Raw genomic sequence first — 17,872 nt, 5'->3', positions numbered from 1 at the left:
AAAAAGTCTTATAAATGTGTTTATTTACGGATATTATAGTGCAACTTCCTATTATACCCAGCCGATGTAACTTTAGCTGAAAATAACGGTCATTGTTGTTATAATATGCTACTATTTACAATTAACTAACAAGGTCCTCCAATATCTGCACCAAAAGCATGATGGGTCCATTTCTGTGCCCATTGGCCTCAGAATCATTTTAGAGTAAGATGGTCACTTGTTTTGCAGAAATTCATCTCCCAATACACCGTCCACAGGAACAGGAACCGTGACACAAGGTGCCCAAACATTTGCATGCCAACGCAAGAAACAAATGTCAGCTCCACTCGGCTGCGAGCATGTCCTCGCCCGTCCCCTTCTCCCCAGATCATGACTGACTACAGCCCAGCGCTCCAGGCGGCTCATAATGGAGGCGTCCATTTATTATTGAAGAGGTGAGCGGATGGCAGAGGGGTGGAGGAGACTGGCCTGGCGTGAGAGGTGAGGGAAATGAAAAATGAAGGCATCAGAGACAACTGGCAGGAAGAGGAGGAGGAGGAGGAGGAGGAGGAGGAAGAACGGGGCGTCTCCCTGTGAGAAAACTTCTTGAATGGGATTGATGGTTATGAAGCTGGGAGAACATGCAAACTCTACACAGAAAGGCCTTTGGTGGCTGATATGTAGGCTTTGTTTCAAGACAAAAGTTTTGTTATTGTTTTGTTTTTTTGAGTTGAGAAGTTTGAACGGCGTTAGTTTTCCATACATCCATCCATTTTGTACCGCTTATTCGGGGCCGGGTCGCGGGGGCAGCAGTCTCAGCAGGGATGCCCAAACTTCCCTGTCCCCAGACACTTCCTCCAGCTCCTCTGGGAGGATTCCAAGGCGTTCCCAGGCCAGCCGAGAGACATAGTCTCTCCAGCGTGTCCTAGGTCTTCCCCGGGGTCTCCTCCCAGTGGGACATGCCCGGAACACCTCCCTAGGGAGGCGTCCAGGAGGCATCCTAACCAGATGCCCGAGCCACCTCAGCTGGTTCCTCTCGATGTGGAGGAGTAGCGGCTCTACTCTGAGCTCCTCCCTGGTGACTGAACTCCTCACCCCATCTCTAAGGGAGCGCCCAGCCACCCTACGGAGGAAGCTCATTTCAGCCGCTTGTATCCGGGATCTTGTCCTTTCGGTCATGACCCAAAGTTCATGACCATAGATAAGGGTGGGAACGTAGATTGACCGGTAAATCGAGAGCTTCACCTTTCGGCTCAGCTCCCTCTTCACCACAACGGACCGATACAACGACTGCATCACTGCAGCCGCTGCACCGATCCGCCTGTCAATCTCACGCTCCATCCGTCCCTCACTCGTGAACAAGACCCCAAGATACTTAAACTCCTCCACTTGGGCCAGAGACTCTCCACCGACCTGGAGAGGGCAAGCCACCTTCTTCCGGTCGAGGGCCATGGCCTCGGATTTGGAGGTGCTGATCCGAATCCATGTCGCTTCACACTTGGCTGCGAACCGCCCCAGTGCATGCTGCAGGTCTGAGTGCAATGAAGCCAACAGGACATCATCATCTGCAAAAAGCAGAGATGCAATCCTGTGGCTCCCGAACCAGACCCCCTCCAGCCCCTGGCTGCACCTAGAAATTCTGTCCATAAAGATTATAAACAGAACCGGAGACGAAGGGCAGCCCTGCCGGAGTCCAACATGCACCGGGAACAGGTCCAACTTACTGCCGGCAATGCAGACCAGGCTCCTACTCCAGTCATACAAAGACTGGACGGCCCTTAACAAGGGGCCCTGGACTCCGTATTCCCGGAGCACCCCCCACAAGCCACCACAAGGGACGCGGTTGAACGCCTTCTCCAAGTCCACAAAACACATGTGGACTGGTTGGGCAAACTCCCACGAACCCTCGAGCACCCTATAGAGGGTATAGAGCTGGTCCACTGTTCCACGACCAGGACGAAAACCGCATTGTTCCTCCTGGATCCGAGGTTCGACTATTGGTCGGATCCTCCTCTCCAGTACCCTGGAATAGACTTTCCCAGGGAGGCTGAGGAGCGTAATCCCCCTATAGTTGGAGCACACCCTCCGGTCCCCCTTTTTAAACAGTGGGACCACCACCCCAGTCTGCCAATCCAGAGGCACCGTACCCGACTGCCACGCGATGTAGCAGAGATGTGTCAACCAAGACAGTCCTTGCACATCCAGAGACTTAAGATACTCAGTGTGAATCTCGTCCACCCCCGGTGCCTTCCCACCAAGGAGCTTACCAACCACCTCGGTGACTTCAGCTTGGGTGATGGATGAGTCCACCCCTGAGACCTCAGCCTCTGCTTCCTCCACGGAAGACGTGGCGACGGGATTGAGGAGGTCCTCAAAGTATTCCTTCCACCGTCCAACAATATCCCCAGTTGAGGTCAGCAGCTCCCCACCTCCACTATAAACAGTATTGGCGGAGACCTGCCTTCCCCTCCTAAGGCGCCGGACGGTTTGCCAGAATTTCTTCGAGGCCGACCAGTAGTCCTCCTCCATGGCCTCCCCAAACTCCTCCCAGACCCGAGTTTTTGCCTCCACAACCACTTGGGCTGCAGTTCGCTTGGCCTGCCGGTACCCGTCAGCTGCTTCGGGAGTCCCATGAGCCAGCAAGGCTCGATAGGACTCCTTCTTCACCTTGACGGCAGCCCTTACTTCCGATGTCCACCACCGGGTTCGGGGGTTGCCGCCACGACCTTACGACCACAGCTCCGGGCAGCTGCTTCGACAATGAAGGTAGAGAACATGGTCCACTTGGACTCAATGTCCCCAGCCTCCCTCGGGACATGAGAGAAGCTCTCCCGGAGGTGGGAGTTGAAAACCATGCTGGCAGAGGGTTCCACCAGACGTTCCCAACAGACCTTCACAACACGTTTGGGTCTGCCAAGTCTGTCTGGTTTCCTCCTCCGCCAGCGAATCCAACTCACCACCAGGTGGTGATCGGTCGACAGCTCTACTCCTCTCTTCACCCGAATGTCCAAAACATGCGGCCGGAGGTCAGGTGACACAACAATAAAGTCGATCATCGACCTCCGACCTAGGGTGTCCTGGTGCCAAGTGCACTTATGGACACCCCTGTGCTCGAACATGGTGTTTGTTATAGACAAACTGTAACTAGCACAGAAGTCCAATAACAAACACCACTTGGGCTCAGATCAGGGAGGCCGTGCAAGCCAATCACCCCCTTCCAGGTCTCACTGTTGCTGCCCACATGGGCGTTGAAGTCCCCCAGCAGAACAATGGAGTCCCCAGTCGGAGCACTGTCCAGCACCCCTCCCAGGGACTCCAAGAAGGCCGGGTACTCTGCACTGCTGTGTGTGGAGGTGAGCCCGCCTATATCTAGCCGGTACCTCTCAACCTCCCTCACAAGCTCGGGCTCCTTCCCCACCAACGAGGTGACATTCCATGTCCCTAGAGCTAGTCTCTGTGTCTGAGGATCGGGTCGCCGGGCACCCTGCCGTCAGCTGCCACCCAATCCACATTGCACCCGGCCCCTACGGTTCCCTTGGTGGGTGGTGAGCCCACCGAAGGTCAGACCCACGTTGTCCCTTCGGGCAGAGCCCGGCCAGGCCCCGTGGGCAAAGGCCCGGCCACCAGGCGCTCGCTTACGAGCCCCAACCCCAGGCCTGGCTCCAGGGTGGGGCTCCAGGGTGGGGCCCCGGCTGCGCCATACCGGGCGACGTCATGACCTTTGTTCTTTTTCTCTGCATAGGGGCTATTGAACTGCTCTCAGTCTGGCCCGTTACCCAGGACCTGTTTGCCATGGGAGACCCTACTAGGGGGCATAAAGCCCCCTGGCAACATAGCTCCTGGGATCATGCGGGCTCTCAAACTCCCCCACCACAATAAGGTGGCAGTTCTAGAGGGAGGCATTAGTTTTCTCTATATATTATGGTTTCCTTTCACAGTCAAAAACTGATGCTACTGTTGCATTTGTAGGCCTGTTTCCACTACAGTGGTGCACAGAGTCACTGAAAACACAACTTTTTGGAATTCCATCCAAGTTGGAACTTTTCAAAAACACTGCCACTCCATCCTCATGGCATACAAAAACAACCACAAGCTTCCACTAGTTGATCTACAATAAAGTGCACATCTTTTCCAGCATTTCTGCCATTTATGTGAAACTGAACATAATTTCCAAAACATTGCTGTCTAAACTCAAAATCCTTCTGAAAGGAAAATGCAAAAACGATTTGTTTTCACTTGAAATCTTAGTGACTAAACAGAACCTCGGTTAAAAAATGTAGAGATTCAAAGGCAGTTTGTAGAAATAAACAATACCTGATTTGCTTCTTTTTGATGGACTTGCTGGGGAGTGATGAAATAAAAAGACGTGCAGGATTAATGGAGATATAGCCCCAAAAGAAAAGGAAGATAGATAAATGCAAATATCCCTGCTGATAAGGGCCACATTTCCTTGTTGTTTGTGCACGTCTATGTGGAAACCTGTGAGCATATGCTGTTATATCCAATGTTCCTCACCCAACAAACACACTGAGGACTGGCAGATGTGACCTGGATCACTCGTCTCCTTTTCGTGTTTTATCATTTCCTCATTTCCTCTCTTCTAATCTGACCTAAAAAAGAAGTAAAATCGTGGCCAAAGAAAAACAGGACTCCCCAGCACTGTGTTAGCCTTTCTTTCTTTCTCCTTCTCCTGGAGAAGGAACATCATTCTCTATTCTCCAGGTCAGAGAGGGAACAATTAAGTGTGGAGGGCGCTGGGAGTCGCTGACAGGTGATGAATGGCCGGGCCGGCTGCAACTGACAATATGCAGACAAGCCAGATCATTTGCAAATGGATGCAGGGAGATGGAGGGTGGGTGGGAGGGTGTGGTGGGAGTTTGGTAGCGGAGGGAGGCGAGCAAAGTCAGGGGCAGGAGCAGGAGAGCCGGGGGGTTTGGAGGAGCAGTGGCAGTGGTGGGGTTAACCCTTCCAAGGATCATTTCTCACTGCGGAGAGGCAGAGGAGGCACCGCCACCTGCCCAGCCCAGAGGCTCATTTGTTAGAGGTGATGGAGGCTCGCAGGCAGCGCGCCGCCCGGGGGGAATACGCAGCGGGGCAGGCCAGCATGGCAGCATCCTGGTGTTGACCAACAGCGCTGAGAGGGGGTCAAAGTCAGCACCGATGCCCATACTGTTTCCTCTCAGCTTGTTAAGATATGCTGCTTGTGGCTCATAGTTTGAGCACCTGATGAGTTTAATGCTGGAAATCAGACATCAATGCAGGAATAATGTTCTTCCTCATCGTGTGAGGATGGAAAACACATGCTACAAGGTGAAGACCAACAATATCATCCTGTGCCATTGCCTATTAAAGCAGATCATGTTTTGAATGGACCAGAGGTTTCCAAAACTATGGCCTGTGGTTCATTACAAATGTCGTGGCGTCTTTAGTAGCACAAGTGTCAAGTTGCCTCACATTCAGATGCATCTCTCTTTGTTGCCCGACAGCGGGACTTCTTCCTAACAGTCTGACTGTTGACTGGTGTTCTTCAGAGGCAAACAGCTCCTCACCGACCAATGCAAACACAGCGGTAGAGAATGCGTTGATCAGAGCGACACGGCCTCAACAATGCATAGCTCGCTTCACCTCGTGTCTGTGGACGTGTTCTCTGATGGTTCAGTGAAAGTTGACGTCATGCAGTGAAAAACACACCCAGGTCTGTGAAATCCACATTGCAGTTTGTCAGGTAATGAACTTATATGACTGCTGAAATCGTACAGTCTCTAGAAGTCATTGTGCACTTTCAGCTGCCCAACAGTACGTTTACCTGCCAGAGACAGTAAGCCCAACAAAGCTGATGGATTTTTACTAAGAAGTCTGGTTTAAATCAATGAAAACAAAGACATGCAAGCCCGCCTTCTTCTCACTGCTGTGGCTCTGTTACCTTACTCACCTCCTTTCACTTCTCTCTTTCTCTCTGTCTCTCTGTCACTCTCTCTCTTTCTCACTTTCTCTCAAACTCTTACACACACTCCTTAATTGACCTGAGGTGTGGACGTGCCACTACTTAGTCACCTGACATGTAGATCAATCACTTACTTGATCCCTAATACCTTTAACAAGGTACGTCTGCATTGGAGGACATCTGGGACACACACGCACGCACGCACGCACGCACGCACGCACGCACGCACGCACACACACACACACACACACACACACACATATAAATGTGTTGTCCTTGTTTTGCATGTGCGTTTTGTTGAAAGCTCTCCTTCTTCATCACCTTGTGGTGTGTTTGTATGTATGGTTTCCTTTACTCTGGGACTGGGAACACACACACACCCCAGGTCTGACCTAGTGCCTGGCCGTTGTTGTATTTTTATATGTGAGCGTCAATATGGAAATGAGAAGGGATGTGCAAGCACCGATACCAGGTATCGGTATCGGACCGATACTGGCCTTATTTCAAAGTATCGAGTACTCGTGAAGGCTACAGATACCAGCCGCCGATACTCAAGGCAATAAAATCCCACGTGTAGTAAGCCCTCCACACCAGCAGATGGCGGTAGTGCAACCAAATGGGATGCAAGCTGCCGTTAAACATGAAAGAGGAAGAAGCCCTGCTCTCTGGGAGTTGCAGCGGGCTGACTTCTCCATGAGCGTCACAGCCAGTGCAGAACAACAGGAGTGAATCCGCGAGAACGGCTGCTCGTCTAACCAGAACTTCGCCGGTGTGGAAATTCTTCTATATAAGCGAAAACGAGCAGAGCTTTGCAGAATGCTAACTCTACAATGTTGAAATTGCTAGAGGAGGTGCGCGATGTTGTTCATTTACCACTAGTAATTTTTTGAAACACCTCAGAGCGAAGCTTGTGGACGAGAGTCTGACGCTGTTGTGCTGGAAAGAAAACTCCTGCAGCTAACTCGACGGCAAACTCTGCAGAAGACCGAGAAACTGAAGAACGCTGATCCGAGAGCAGCACAAATAACACGAGCAACTCTTAGAGCAACTCTTTAAAGGTGCATTAAGGAGTTTGCACGTTTTATGTGAAACAGCGCCCCCGAAAGGCCTTGGGCGTAATGCAGCTTAGTGACTCACGTGCCTGTGGCTTGCGTGCACGGAAGAGGGAAACTCCTTCCTTGCGCTTTTAGTAGCGTTCGAGTAAAATTTAAGTTTCTTTTACCTGGTGGGGTCTGTGCTGGAGTTGTGGCAGTGCAAGAAGCCAGTCTTTTCTTACTTTCTGGAAGATCCTGCTCAGTTTTTGCTCACTAAGCATCTGGCGGAGTAATGGCGGACAAAACGAAACCTAACTAAATCAGGGCAGCCGGAGCGCGCATTACGTCATTCCTTTCAAATTCTCCCCCCAAAAATTCTGGTGCCGGACCGGCACTGCAACTTTCAAGTGCCAATTTAGCGCTGTTAGCGGTACTTGCAATGAATATGTCAGGGCACGTTGTACACATCATTAAAAATGTGTAACATATTTACGGTGGAAATTAAGTATTTTTTAAGTTGAAAAACTCCTTAATGCACCTTTAAACTCAGGGGTTGTTCTATCTTTGACTTTAGTTCATAAAAACTCATTAAAATGAGTACATTTAAAAACTTTAGTTCATGTAAAGTGTAAAACTCAGAGAAAACTGTTTTATCTTGCACTTTAGTTAATTTATAAAATGTAAAAATACGTTCATTTAAAAAAGTGTATAATTTAGAGTGGTTTGTTTACATCTTGTACTTCAGTTCATTTAAAAAAAAACTTAAAACTCACAGAAATTGTTTTCTCTTGCACTTAATTTCATTTAAAAAAGTGTAAAACTCAAAGAATTGTTTGTTTTATTTTTCAGACTATTATTTTGGACTCAAACATAGTGGCTGTGCTGCCTTTTTTAGAAATAAAATTCATTTTTCAAAAATTATCTGTCAATGCATCATTTTAAATTTTATGTATCAAAAGTATCGGTATGAGTATCGGTATCGGTGAGTACTGAAGATGAAGTACTCGTACTTGGTATCGGTCTGAAAAAAAGTGGTATCAAACATCCCTAATGAGGTTTGGGGTTAATTCTATAGTTTGGACAACTGCCCAAGTGGTTCTCAAACTGTGGGGCATGCTCCTCCAACGAGGCGCCTAAGAGTTTCAGAGGATTATAGCAACAGGAAAAATCTTGGGCAAACAATTCAAGAGCAGCAGAAGAAGGCAGTTCCATCATTGCTGTGGAAGAAGTACAATAATCAGAAAGTGTTTGACGATCTTATGCAGCATGCAGAGCTCTGCTTAGTTCATGATGTTGCTGGTAGGTGAAAGGGGCTCAGGGGGACCATATACTCTTTGGTACAAGTGGACTCTGCTGACACAGCAGCTTACAAGTAGTATGCTGCCTCCTATTGGCTTGGAAGGCAATCAAACATTTTTTACAGCATGAGCCATGATCCGCTGGTTGTTTTCACTTTTATGTGCTGATATGTGAAAATGGTGAAAGGTTTTACTGTGTCACTAAACAGCTCATTGTGAGGTGCAGAGCACACCATGTCAGAGTCCAGGCTGAATTTTTGATTTTTGTAAATTTCAATTATTATAAGAAATATTTTATTTGAACGTATCATTATTTGTTTTGTCCTTTTTTTGTGCTGCTTGGTCTGTCAGATCTGCACATCAACGTAAGTGAGACTTTTGTCCTTTTATTGTTAAAAAGTGTTTTAAAGTTTTACGCAAAGTTCCGTGTTTTGCCTGAAAGTTTAAAAGAGATCAGTTTTTCACACTCAGTGCTTTGAAAATGTTTCACAAAATTTCTAGATTTTATTTATGACACTAATGAGTTCATATTCTATTTTTGCATTGTTTATTTTAGTTGCAAAATATTTTAAAACATTAGTAATCATTTTGAGGAGAGCAATTATAATTCCTGAGTTTTGGATTGGTCATTGAACTCATCATAATGTTTCCTTTTTTTCTATTGGATAGCACCATGTGTCAATCAACTGCTTCAGCCAATCAGTGATCAGGTGGTGCTGATTATGGTTCGACTACTTACTCCAGAAAGTTTTTCATCTTCTGTAAGTATTTAGTCATTTCAAAGTTATTTCTTGATTTTTTTAAAAATATATTTTCTTCTGTAGGAAACATTTGTTTTACGTTTTCAGTCAGTTACTTTGCTCCATTATCTTATCATTAGCCATAGCTAAATGTTAGCTATTGTGGCCAATTAACATTTTCCCCAAGCTGCTGTCAATAAATAACAAAAACTAAACTAAATCAAAACTGTGTAAGTACTAAAGACATGCTGATATGAATATGAAATGGACATTAATTGAGAAAAACCTTAATACTTCTGTTTACCTGTGAATTGTGTGCTTGGTTTGTTTTGCCCCTTTGCTTTTATATCTTATTTGACACTTAAAATACATTGACACTTAAAAAAAGTTAGTCAATCACACCGTAGTGCTCCATTTTCGTCAGTTTTATACTTGGAAACTTGATTTTGTTTGATTTGACTCACTGAGTCCCTCATCTAATGCTTGCATGCTAATAAGCACCTCATAAGGGGTTAATCATTTCTGAATGGTGATAAGCAGAAACACTATTATTACTAACTTTATAATCTAAACAAATTACACTTCCCAGTGTTAAAAATGCAGTTACCATTACTGACAATAATATGTTGTTCCGTTTCTATAATTCACCGATTCCAGCTTGGTTTTTCCTCCCCCGGAGTCCAGCTGAGCCAGTGGAGCATCTAGTTTTTGTACAGAAAGAAGGAAATATATGTGTGTAAAGTGTCTCACGTGAAGTTAGTCAGCCATAGAGTCCTGATGATTCAAAGGTAGCTTTAAATGGAAGTACAGACATCTGTCGACATTGTGTTTTATTGTTGTTTCTAAATGTAGAAAGGCTCTCTGCAGTTACAGAACAAATTTGATTGGTGTCTTTTTTCATATTATCACACAGCAACATTTGAATAACTTGGATTAATATAGTGTTTCCTGGTTGTGGTTTATTCTGTCAAGTGTCCATTATTAATAATCATCATTAATAATTTAATCAGTTTTATCTAATAATTGAATGAGCATCTTAAAGTTCCATTAAGAGGGGATCCAAATTCTTGGACATACTTAAAAATAACACAATAGTCACTTTGCCTCGTAATTAGTTTCTTTTTAAATATCACAACTCAATTACTAGTGGGAAGAAATTATTGACAAAATTATGAACTTTATTGTTTTAGAGATGCTCCTGTATGAGTGAGCCTCATGACGAGTCTTTGCCAGCTTTTCCCCCTCTGCTCAGTTAGATCTGTCTTCACAAGCAGCTTGGTTCACTTTTAAAACAAGGTCAGGATTTTGTCTGGAGCAGAGTGATAACATCGAAATATCTGATGTCAGATTTTATCAAGAATAACTTATCCATTTACCCAGGTGTCCATCACACTCCTTGTGGGATTTTAAGGTCATGTAATGTTTTTTTAGTGTTGTTCAAATTCTTTACTGTTTCATTTTGCACAACACCACATGTGAGTCACGTGAGTGAAAATTCAGCCGATAATCAACAAAACATCTGTATTCAGAGGTGTTAAAAGCCCAGCATGGGAATATCACACAAATTACCACTGACTTTGATTTGATTGAAGTCTCCGGCCCAAACAAAGCAGCGCCGCCGCTCTTCGCAGACTTAATTATCTGGCTTCAGAGATGCAGAGCGACTTCTCCTTCCTTCATCCCGCTACTTTCCGTGCCCCCTCCCCTGCTCTTTGTCCTGGTTACGGTGAGATGGCCTGTCAGGAGGCGCTGCCGAGAGGACTGAGAGTCGACAAAATCAGCTCAGATCAGACCTGATCCCCCCTCACACACACACACACACACACACACACACACACACACACACACACACACACACAGGCGACACGGCCAGGCGCAGCGGTGTGCTGACCAGTGAGCGGTGAAGAGGCCCAGTCCTGGTGTCCTACCTTATCTTCATCAGACCTCCCAGCCTTGACCCAGAATCGTCCAGACCTGCCTCCCCAGCTCCCTCTGTGTGTGTGTGTCTTTGTGTCTTGGTGTGTGTGCGCTCCCTCTGACCACATCAATGATTACTGTGGCTGCGGATGCTCAGGTGGACAGAATGTGCCTGACATTGATGGCTCCTGGCACGATGGCCTCCCCTTGCCCGGTCGCCCGACTGTCAGGCCAAATATCTGAAGAGGAGCAAAGAATGGAGGGACGAGGAGGACGGAGGGACGGAGGCGTTTCCTGCTGAAGCCCTGCTCTCAAATCACACCGGCTGACCAAAACTTCACCAGGAGGAATGAGGGTTGAAATGAGCTCCTGCAGCACATGTCCGATGTGAGGAGAGAGTGACCAGGAGAGGGCAGCGGAGGACAGCAAACCAAGTGGAGCTGCTTAATTAACCCAGACAGCCACGCAGAGGGAAGGAGGGAGAGGATGGAGCAAATATCAAAGAAGTTACTTCAAGCTTTACTCTTTAAATTGGGTTACATTCAAGACAACAGTAATACAAGCGACTCCCGCTGTGTCCTCGTGCCTTCATGGCTCTCATTTCCATTTATTCAGAGCGCAAAGCAGAATGGTCAGTGGGAGAAAAGCAACATCAGGAATCCACATTATTATTAGTCGCTTTCGTTAATTCATAAAAAATGAGAACACAAGTAATAGCTGTGTCTTGGATATGTTGGATCTAAGTTAGATTAAATAATCTTGAAATGTGTTTTACTGTCAACACAACTGAAGCATGACACTGTTGAAGAAAACCGCTTCTCTTTCTGTGTTGAGATGTTTAAAGTAGGTGTGGAAAGCCAAAAGCAGCTCATTCGGATTTACTGCAGTTTCCTCAAAAGAGAAAATCCGGTTGCAGTTCTGTTTTGTGGAAAGTTTATGTTATTTCCAGTAAGTTAAAAGTGAACCAAGTGTGAACATTTCCAGATTGTGGCTGCGCTTTATACTGAAATGAAGGGAAACGTTATAAGTCATTGGTATTTAAAGATTATTATGTAACCATTTCACATTTGAGATCAAATCATTGTCATGAAAGGGAAAGACAATCAGGCACAGAGCTAGCTACCTGAATTCTTTCAGAGAAGAACATGCAAACTCCAGTGAGAAAGGCCTGGTATCGAGCAGTGACGTGACAGTGTAACCACCACTTGCGATGCCATATTGATCTGTTAACTTTATGATTTAAAAAAAAAAATCCCCAAATTCCCATGTTCTCCTCATGCATCAGGCTGGCAATCCTCCTTTCTCTGTCTCTGATCAGCTCGTATAACTCAGTGAGAGAATCGCAGTGACCAGAGGACAGTGGCGTCGTGATTGGCGAGTCTTTTTCCACAGGTAGACTCACCGGTGCCGCAAGATACGAGCTTCAAACAGGCTGAAACGGGAACAATTGGATTTTTTGACGCCTGTTTTAGATTCTGTGGCTTTGAGGTGAGGTGAGGACGGACAGGGTGTGGTCCAGCTGCGCGTGTGTGTGTGTGTGCGCGTGTGTGTGTGTATCCTCAGGTTTCACTTATGTTTTTGTTTGACAACCGATCCTGTAATAAAGTTGCCATGTCACTTGTAAACTGAAATGTTCTTCCTCTCATGTTTTCTCCCCCCTCCCTCCCTCCCTCCTCCCTCTCTCTCTTCCTCCCTCTCTCTCTCTTCCTCCCTCCCTCTCTCATACATCACGGTGATGGATAGGCTCGGCTCTGTCTCTCACCACCCTGACACAGGAGTCAGCCACGGTTCAGCCTGATAAGAGCTGAACCTCAGCTTCATTTACATGAAATAACAGCGAGTTCTGGCTCCGAGTGTGTGTGTGTGTGTACGTACGTACATGCAGCGTGTGTTGTTCAACATTTTGACAACTTCTTTTCTCCAGTATTGATCATTTCGGCTCTTATTTGTGACAGCGCGGTGTGTCTCACCTTGGCTTCATCCTGAGGAAGACTCACCGCTGTGTTTATCTGCGCACTTCCCTCGCTGACAAACTTACCTCCATTATATTTTATTATGTTTCCCGAAATTGAACCCCGAGCGCCCCGCGGTGCGGGTAAGCGCTGAAGCTGCGCCGCTTTGCTCGCCTAAATGGAGTCCGCGGCTGCTTCATTTCACTTTTTCTTGGCAAAATCAGTCACAGCTGTGAGACTCTGCGGCTTTGTTGTTTCCGCCGTCATCTACAAACTCAATTAAATGCACTTTTGTGGGTTTACACGTTGAGCTCGGGCCCGATCGTAGCCGGGAGTAGCGCCGCGGCAGCCCGCTGTCATCTCCATGCGTAAATCAACCTCATTAAGGTGCTTCTCTAACCAAAAAATGGGAATAGACCTGTGTGATTTAGCTTTGGATTTTTGTCAGTGTATTCTAAGTGTTTGTTTGTTGTTGTTTTTTCCTTTTTTTTTTTTGTCCACCGCAGGACACCGTGAGGGGGTTACCCAGCCAGAAGTCATGTCAGCGCTGGAAAAGGAAAAGGACACGAGAGGTTCTTCAACACAAAAGCGAGGACTTGGCTCACCATCGCTGGGTTTTTAGGATGAGCGTCTGAGGACGGAGCTAATTGTGGTGAATACAAAGCTTTGGCAGCACTTGGCTCGTCGATCAGATGCCAGAATTTGTGTTTTTGTGTGTGTGTGTGTGTGCGCGTGTGTGTATGTGTGTGCGCGTTTGTGCACGCTCTGGGTCGTACATTCCCTCACTCTTTTGTTTGCTCTCCCTCGGCGTTCTCCTGGGACTTGGGTGGAAGTGGGCTCGCCGTTCCACTGCCAAGCAAACCTGATTTAGCCGTTTTCCCCTCCACAGTAAAATCTTGTTGGGCCCGCCGGTCTCTGGCTGGCTGCTCGCAGGCCGAAGGGCTCTGCGGCGGTCCAGATGGATGAGGCGAGGCGCTTCAGTTTTCAGTTTGCTGACGACTCCGCGCTGTCCGTCACTGAAACTCGTGTTAAGTTTAAGCACATTCTGCGCACCAGAGCATGCGGATGGTAGGACTTGAACGTTACGCGCTCTCCTTTGGACATGGCTTTACTCATCCTGTGAACATTTAAACGCTGCCATTTTGAATCGCTGCTTCTTCAGTCAGTCCATCCAGCTCATAGAGCATCTTCCTCTGACTAAAGCTTGTGTTTTCAGACGAACCTCAAGCGTGAATCAGCTGAGAGCGAAGCAGTACGGGCTCATCAGAACAAGCTGACTGAGGTAAATTGATTTTTTTTTTCTTGTAGATTACTTATTTAATTCTTAGTCCCTTGTTGGAAAAGTAACTCCTTAATGTCGATAGTTTTTGAATCGAGTAACTCCACACGTGTGCCAAAGACAGAAACTGGACTGTACTGCACTAACTGTAAACCGTTATATCACTGAGTGTGTGTGTGTCTGAGAAGTCACTTAAATGTGAAGAAATAGATACTATGGAATTTAAATTGGCAAAAAAAAAAAAAAAAAACTTTAGAAAATTGACAAACGCCACAGAAACATCTCACTCCCAGCGCTGAGTAGTGATGAATCTGCTGAAATCACACAAATGCACCACCGTTTGCTGTTTGAGGAACATTTGACATAAAGAGCTGAAAAGCTGTCTTCTTATACTGGCAAGCAGTCAAACCACTGCACTTTGACTGCTCAGGCCCCTTTCTCTGGTTTTGTTTTAAACTTTTGGATCTCTGGAACACTGAAAAGCTACATTTTGCAGGAAGAAAAGAGATGATGTTAAAAAAAAATGTATTTCTGTGTTCGAATAAAATACCAACAGATTGATAAAAGTTTGAAAATAGTGTAAATAGAGTCAATCAAAGCCGTCATTCAGACCGCAAGACCTAAAGCAAATACGCCAAGTGTAATAATCACATTTAGATGATAACGACCTGTAAAAGTTTGGTTCATATGATGAAGGGAGAATGTTCTTCCAATCCAATGACTTCAAGAGCAGGAAAGTTCCTGCAGCTTCGCACACCTGAAATAATCCTTATCCTCTTACTTGTTTTGGCTTTATATTGATGTTTTCATGTGAACAATTATATCAAATTTCAATCATAAATCAGTCTAAAATGTACTTTCACAACTTTTCAACATAACAAAAAACTCTTAAAACAAAATCTGGCACATATTATGGATGTTTCATATTTTACTTAGTGTTTAAAAACATACATGACTAATTGTATTTAGTTGTGTTTGAGGCTTTTGGTTTCTCTCAGTGTACCAAAACTTTTTATGAGTGAGCGATCGGAGGTCTGGCCCGCTCATCTATAGTCTCTAATTGAAGGCGAGGCTAATTAGGACGCTACACATTGAGTTGAGAACACATCCCTTTATTTTTCTCCCGTTTCCTCTTCTCTGCCTCATTATATGAGAATGAATAATGACCAACATATACATTAACCACGGCTGTAATTGTGGCGGAATTAATGATTCTGAAAATAAATTCCTTTGAAAAGAGAGGAGGAAAGAGAGAATAAAGGAGCGAAAGGTCTTGAAGTGTGAGCGCACTCATGTTTGGGTGAAAGTGTGTGTGTGTGTGTGTGTGTGTTGGTAATGAGAGTTCAGTGGTGCTGCTAACTTGCTCTAAATAAATCTATGATTAGCATTTCCCCCCCCCCCCCTTTAAACGGAATAATTTCAACTTTGATATCCGTAATTGTGCTTAAGGGCTTGTGCACGTCTCCGCCGGCCCTCAAACGCTCGCTCTCCAGCCCGTGTGGAGACTATCAGCAGCGTTTTATTCAGTTAAACACCCCCGTTCACAACCTGCAATAATTAGGCCTTTATTATTATTTTTTTTTTTTTCAAAAGAGAAACAAACGACAACAACCTTTGAGGGACTTGATCCTGGTGTGTGTGTGTGTGTGTGTGTGTGTGTGTGTGTGTGTGTGTGTGTGTGTGTGTGTGTGTGTGTGTGTGTGTGTGTGTGTGTGTGTGTGTGTGTGTGTGCTGGAGCCGGCCTGCTTTGCGGCGACTGTGCATGCAGATGCAGATGCATGGGACACACAGAGGAGCAGAAGCTCAGAGTGATCAATCATCTGCAGCACACACACACACACACACACACACACACACACACACACACACACACACACACACACACACACACACACACACACACACACACGCTGTCAAGCAGGCTCGGACACCAAGAATAGAAAAGTCTGCCAACCCACAGAAGGGTCACGCTATTCTCCGCAGCACACACACACACACACACACACACACACACACACAGAAGGATACAGAGAGACACCCACACACACCTTCACTGTGACACTCCTGGGCCCGGCTGGTGCGTGTGGCGCTGGATAACCAACAGAGGGTGGTGTTGCATTGCTGGTCGGAGCACAGAGGGTCATCATTCTCAGCAAGCGTGGAGCTCATCACTCCAGCACCTGCCTTTCTAATCTGCTTTTCATTACTGATGACTGGATAATAAAAAAAAAGAAAAGAAAATCACCCCTTTAATGGATGAAGCTGACATTAAGACTTGATGGCTGCTGTTAAAGAGGACGTGTCAGCTGCTCATTGATAAACCGAGCGATATAAATGTGAGGTGCAGACAGCGGGTGTGTTTCTGTAACTTTTGCTCCGCTTTAATCAACAGTGCACAACTGCAGAAAGTGTTTATGGGGATTTGAGACACACCCCTATATGAAATCTCCTGTTATAAGTTTAATTTATGTCAATTCACCCTACCGGGGAGGGTTGCTTGTAGCGTTGGGTGCACTTTGAAAATCCCACTCAGAAACCCAGATGTAGGACAAGAAAAGTGGAGTGAAGATAAGAAAAATCAAGCGCTTACACTTCCCTGATCAGAAGATTCATCTGCTCTCTGATTGGCTGGTGGCCGTTCCCTTAAAAACAAGAAAAAAGAAAAAAAAAAAGGTTGATTTACTTAAAAAAAATAGACGAAATGTAGCCTCTGTTTTTGTTTAAAAAGCTGGTGTTACTCGTTTGTGCCTCTCTGTCTCCCTCCCTCCACACCCGGCTTTATCTGCCAGCCCTGCATCTGAACACATAAACATCAATATTAGCAGTTTAGTGGTGAACAGTTGTTGGCAAAGTGATCTTAAAAACTCCAAAGGACACCTCCACGTCCCTCTAATTAAAATTTAACCGCCCAGCCGAGGCGACGGTGGTGATAGTTTGGAGGGGGGGTGGGGGGGTGTGTTGGTGTGGAGGGGAGGAGGAGGAGGGGGGGGGGAAGGGGGGCTTATTTAGCATTAACATAAAAACAAACAGCCGCATATATATATGCAAATGAAGGAAGGGCAAAAGCAGGATGCCGGGAGCCATCCGCCATAACTCACACTGATGGCCTTTAAGTGAGAAATCGCCTTCGAAAAAACCCCCAATAAGAAAGTGGAATGATGCACCTGTCGCCCATCTGACTAATGAGCCAATCAGGTTGCAAGGACAAGGAAGCACATCCAGATAGTGATGTTGGCCTGGAGTGTCACTTCACGCGGGAGGCACTCGTGATTCCACGGAAAAAAGCGAGGAGGATTTCGCAGCTTTCGACGACGCCAAAAAGAAAGAAAGAAAAAAAAAAAAAAAAAAAAAAAAACGCTCCCAGAAAGTGTCCAACGTTGAAAAAACAACAAAGCCGCAATTAGAAGTGATTTCTCGCTGGTTGTAGCATTAGCAGAGCTCGCACTGATAACAGGAGGAACCTGAAAACCTATGTTCCAAGCCGTGCCTGATATGTGTGTGCGAGTGTGTGTGGATTGGATATGAGCGACAATAAAGACGGCTTCCTCTCCTCTTTTACCTCCGTCCGACTCAAAGCGGCTTTAATCGCATATCTTCATTAAAACAAAAACAAAAAAAAAAAAAGGAGCCTGGCGCTGAGTTGTGCCTTAAAACTGACAATGATTTACATTTCAACATAATGCTCTCTGTCGCCTGTTATTGTGACACAGTGCCGAATGCATCCCTCCC

Source organism: Salarias fasciatus, chromosome 19 (assembly GCF_902148845.1).
Source record: "Salarias fasciatus chromosome 19, fSalaFa1.1, whole genome shotgun sequence".
NCBI classification, from domain to species: Eukaryota; Metazoa; Chordata; class Actinopteri; order Blenniiformes; family Blenniidae; genus Salarias; species Salarias fasciatus.
The sequence above is the reverse complement of the archived record's forward strand: the minus strand, read 5'-3'. Positions refer to the sequence as shown.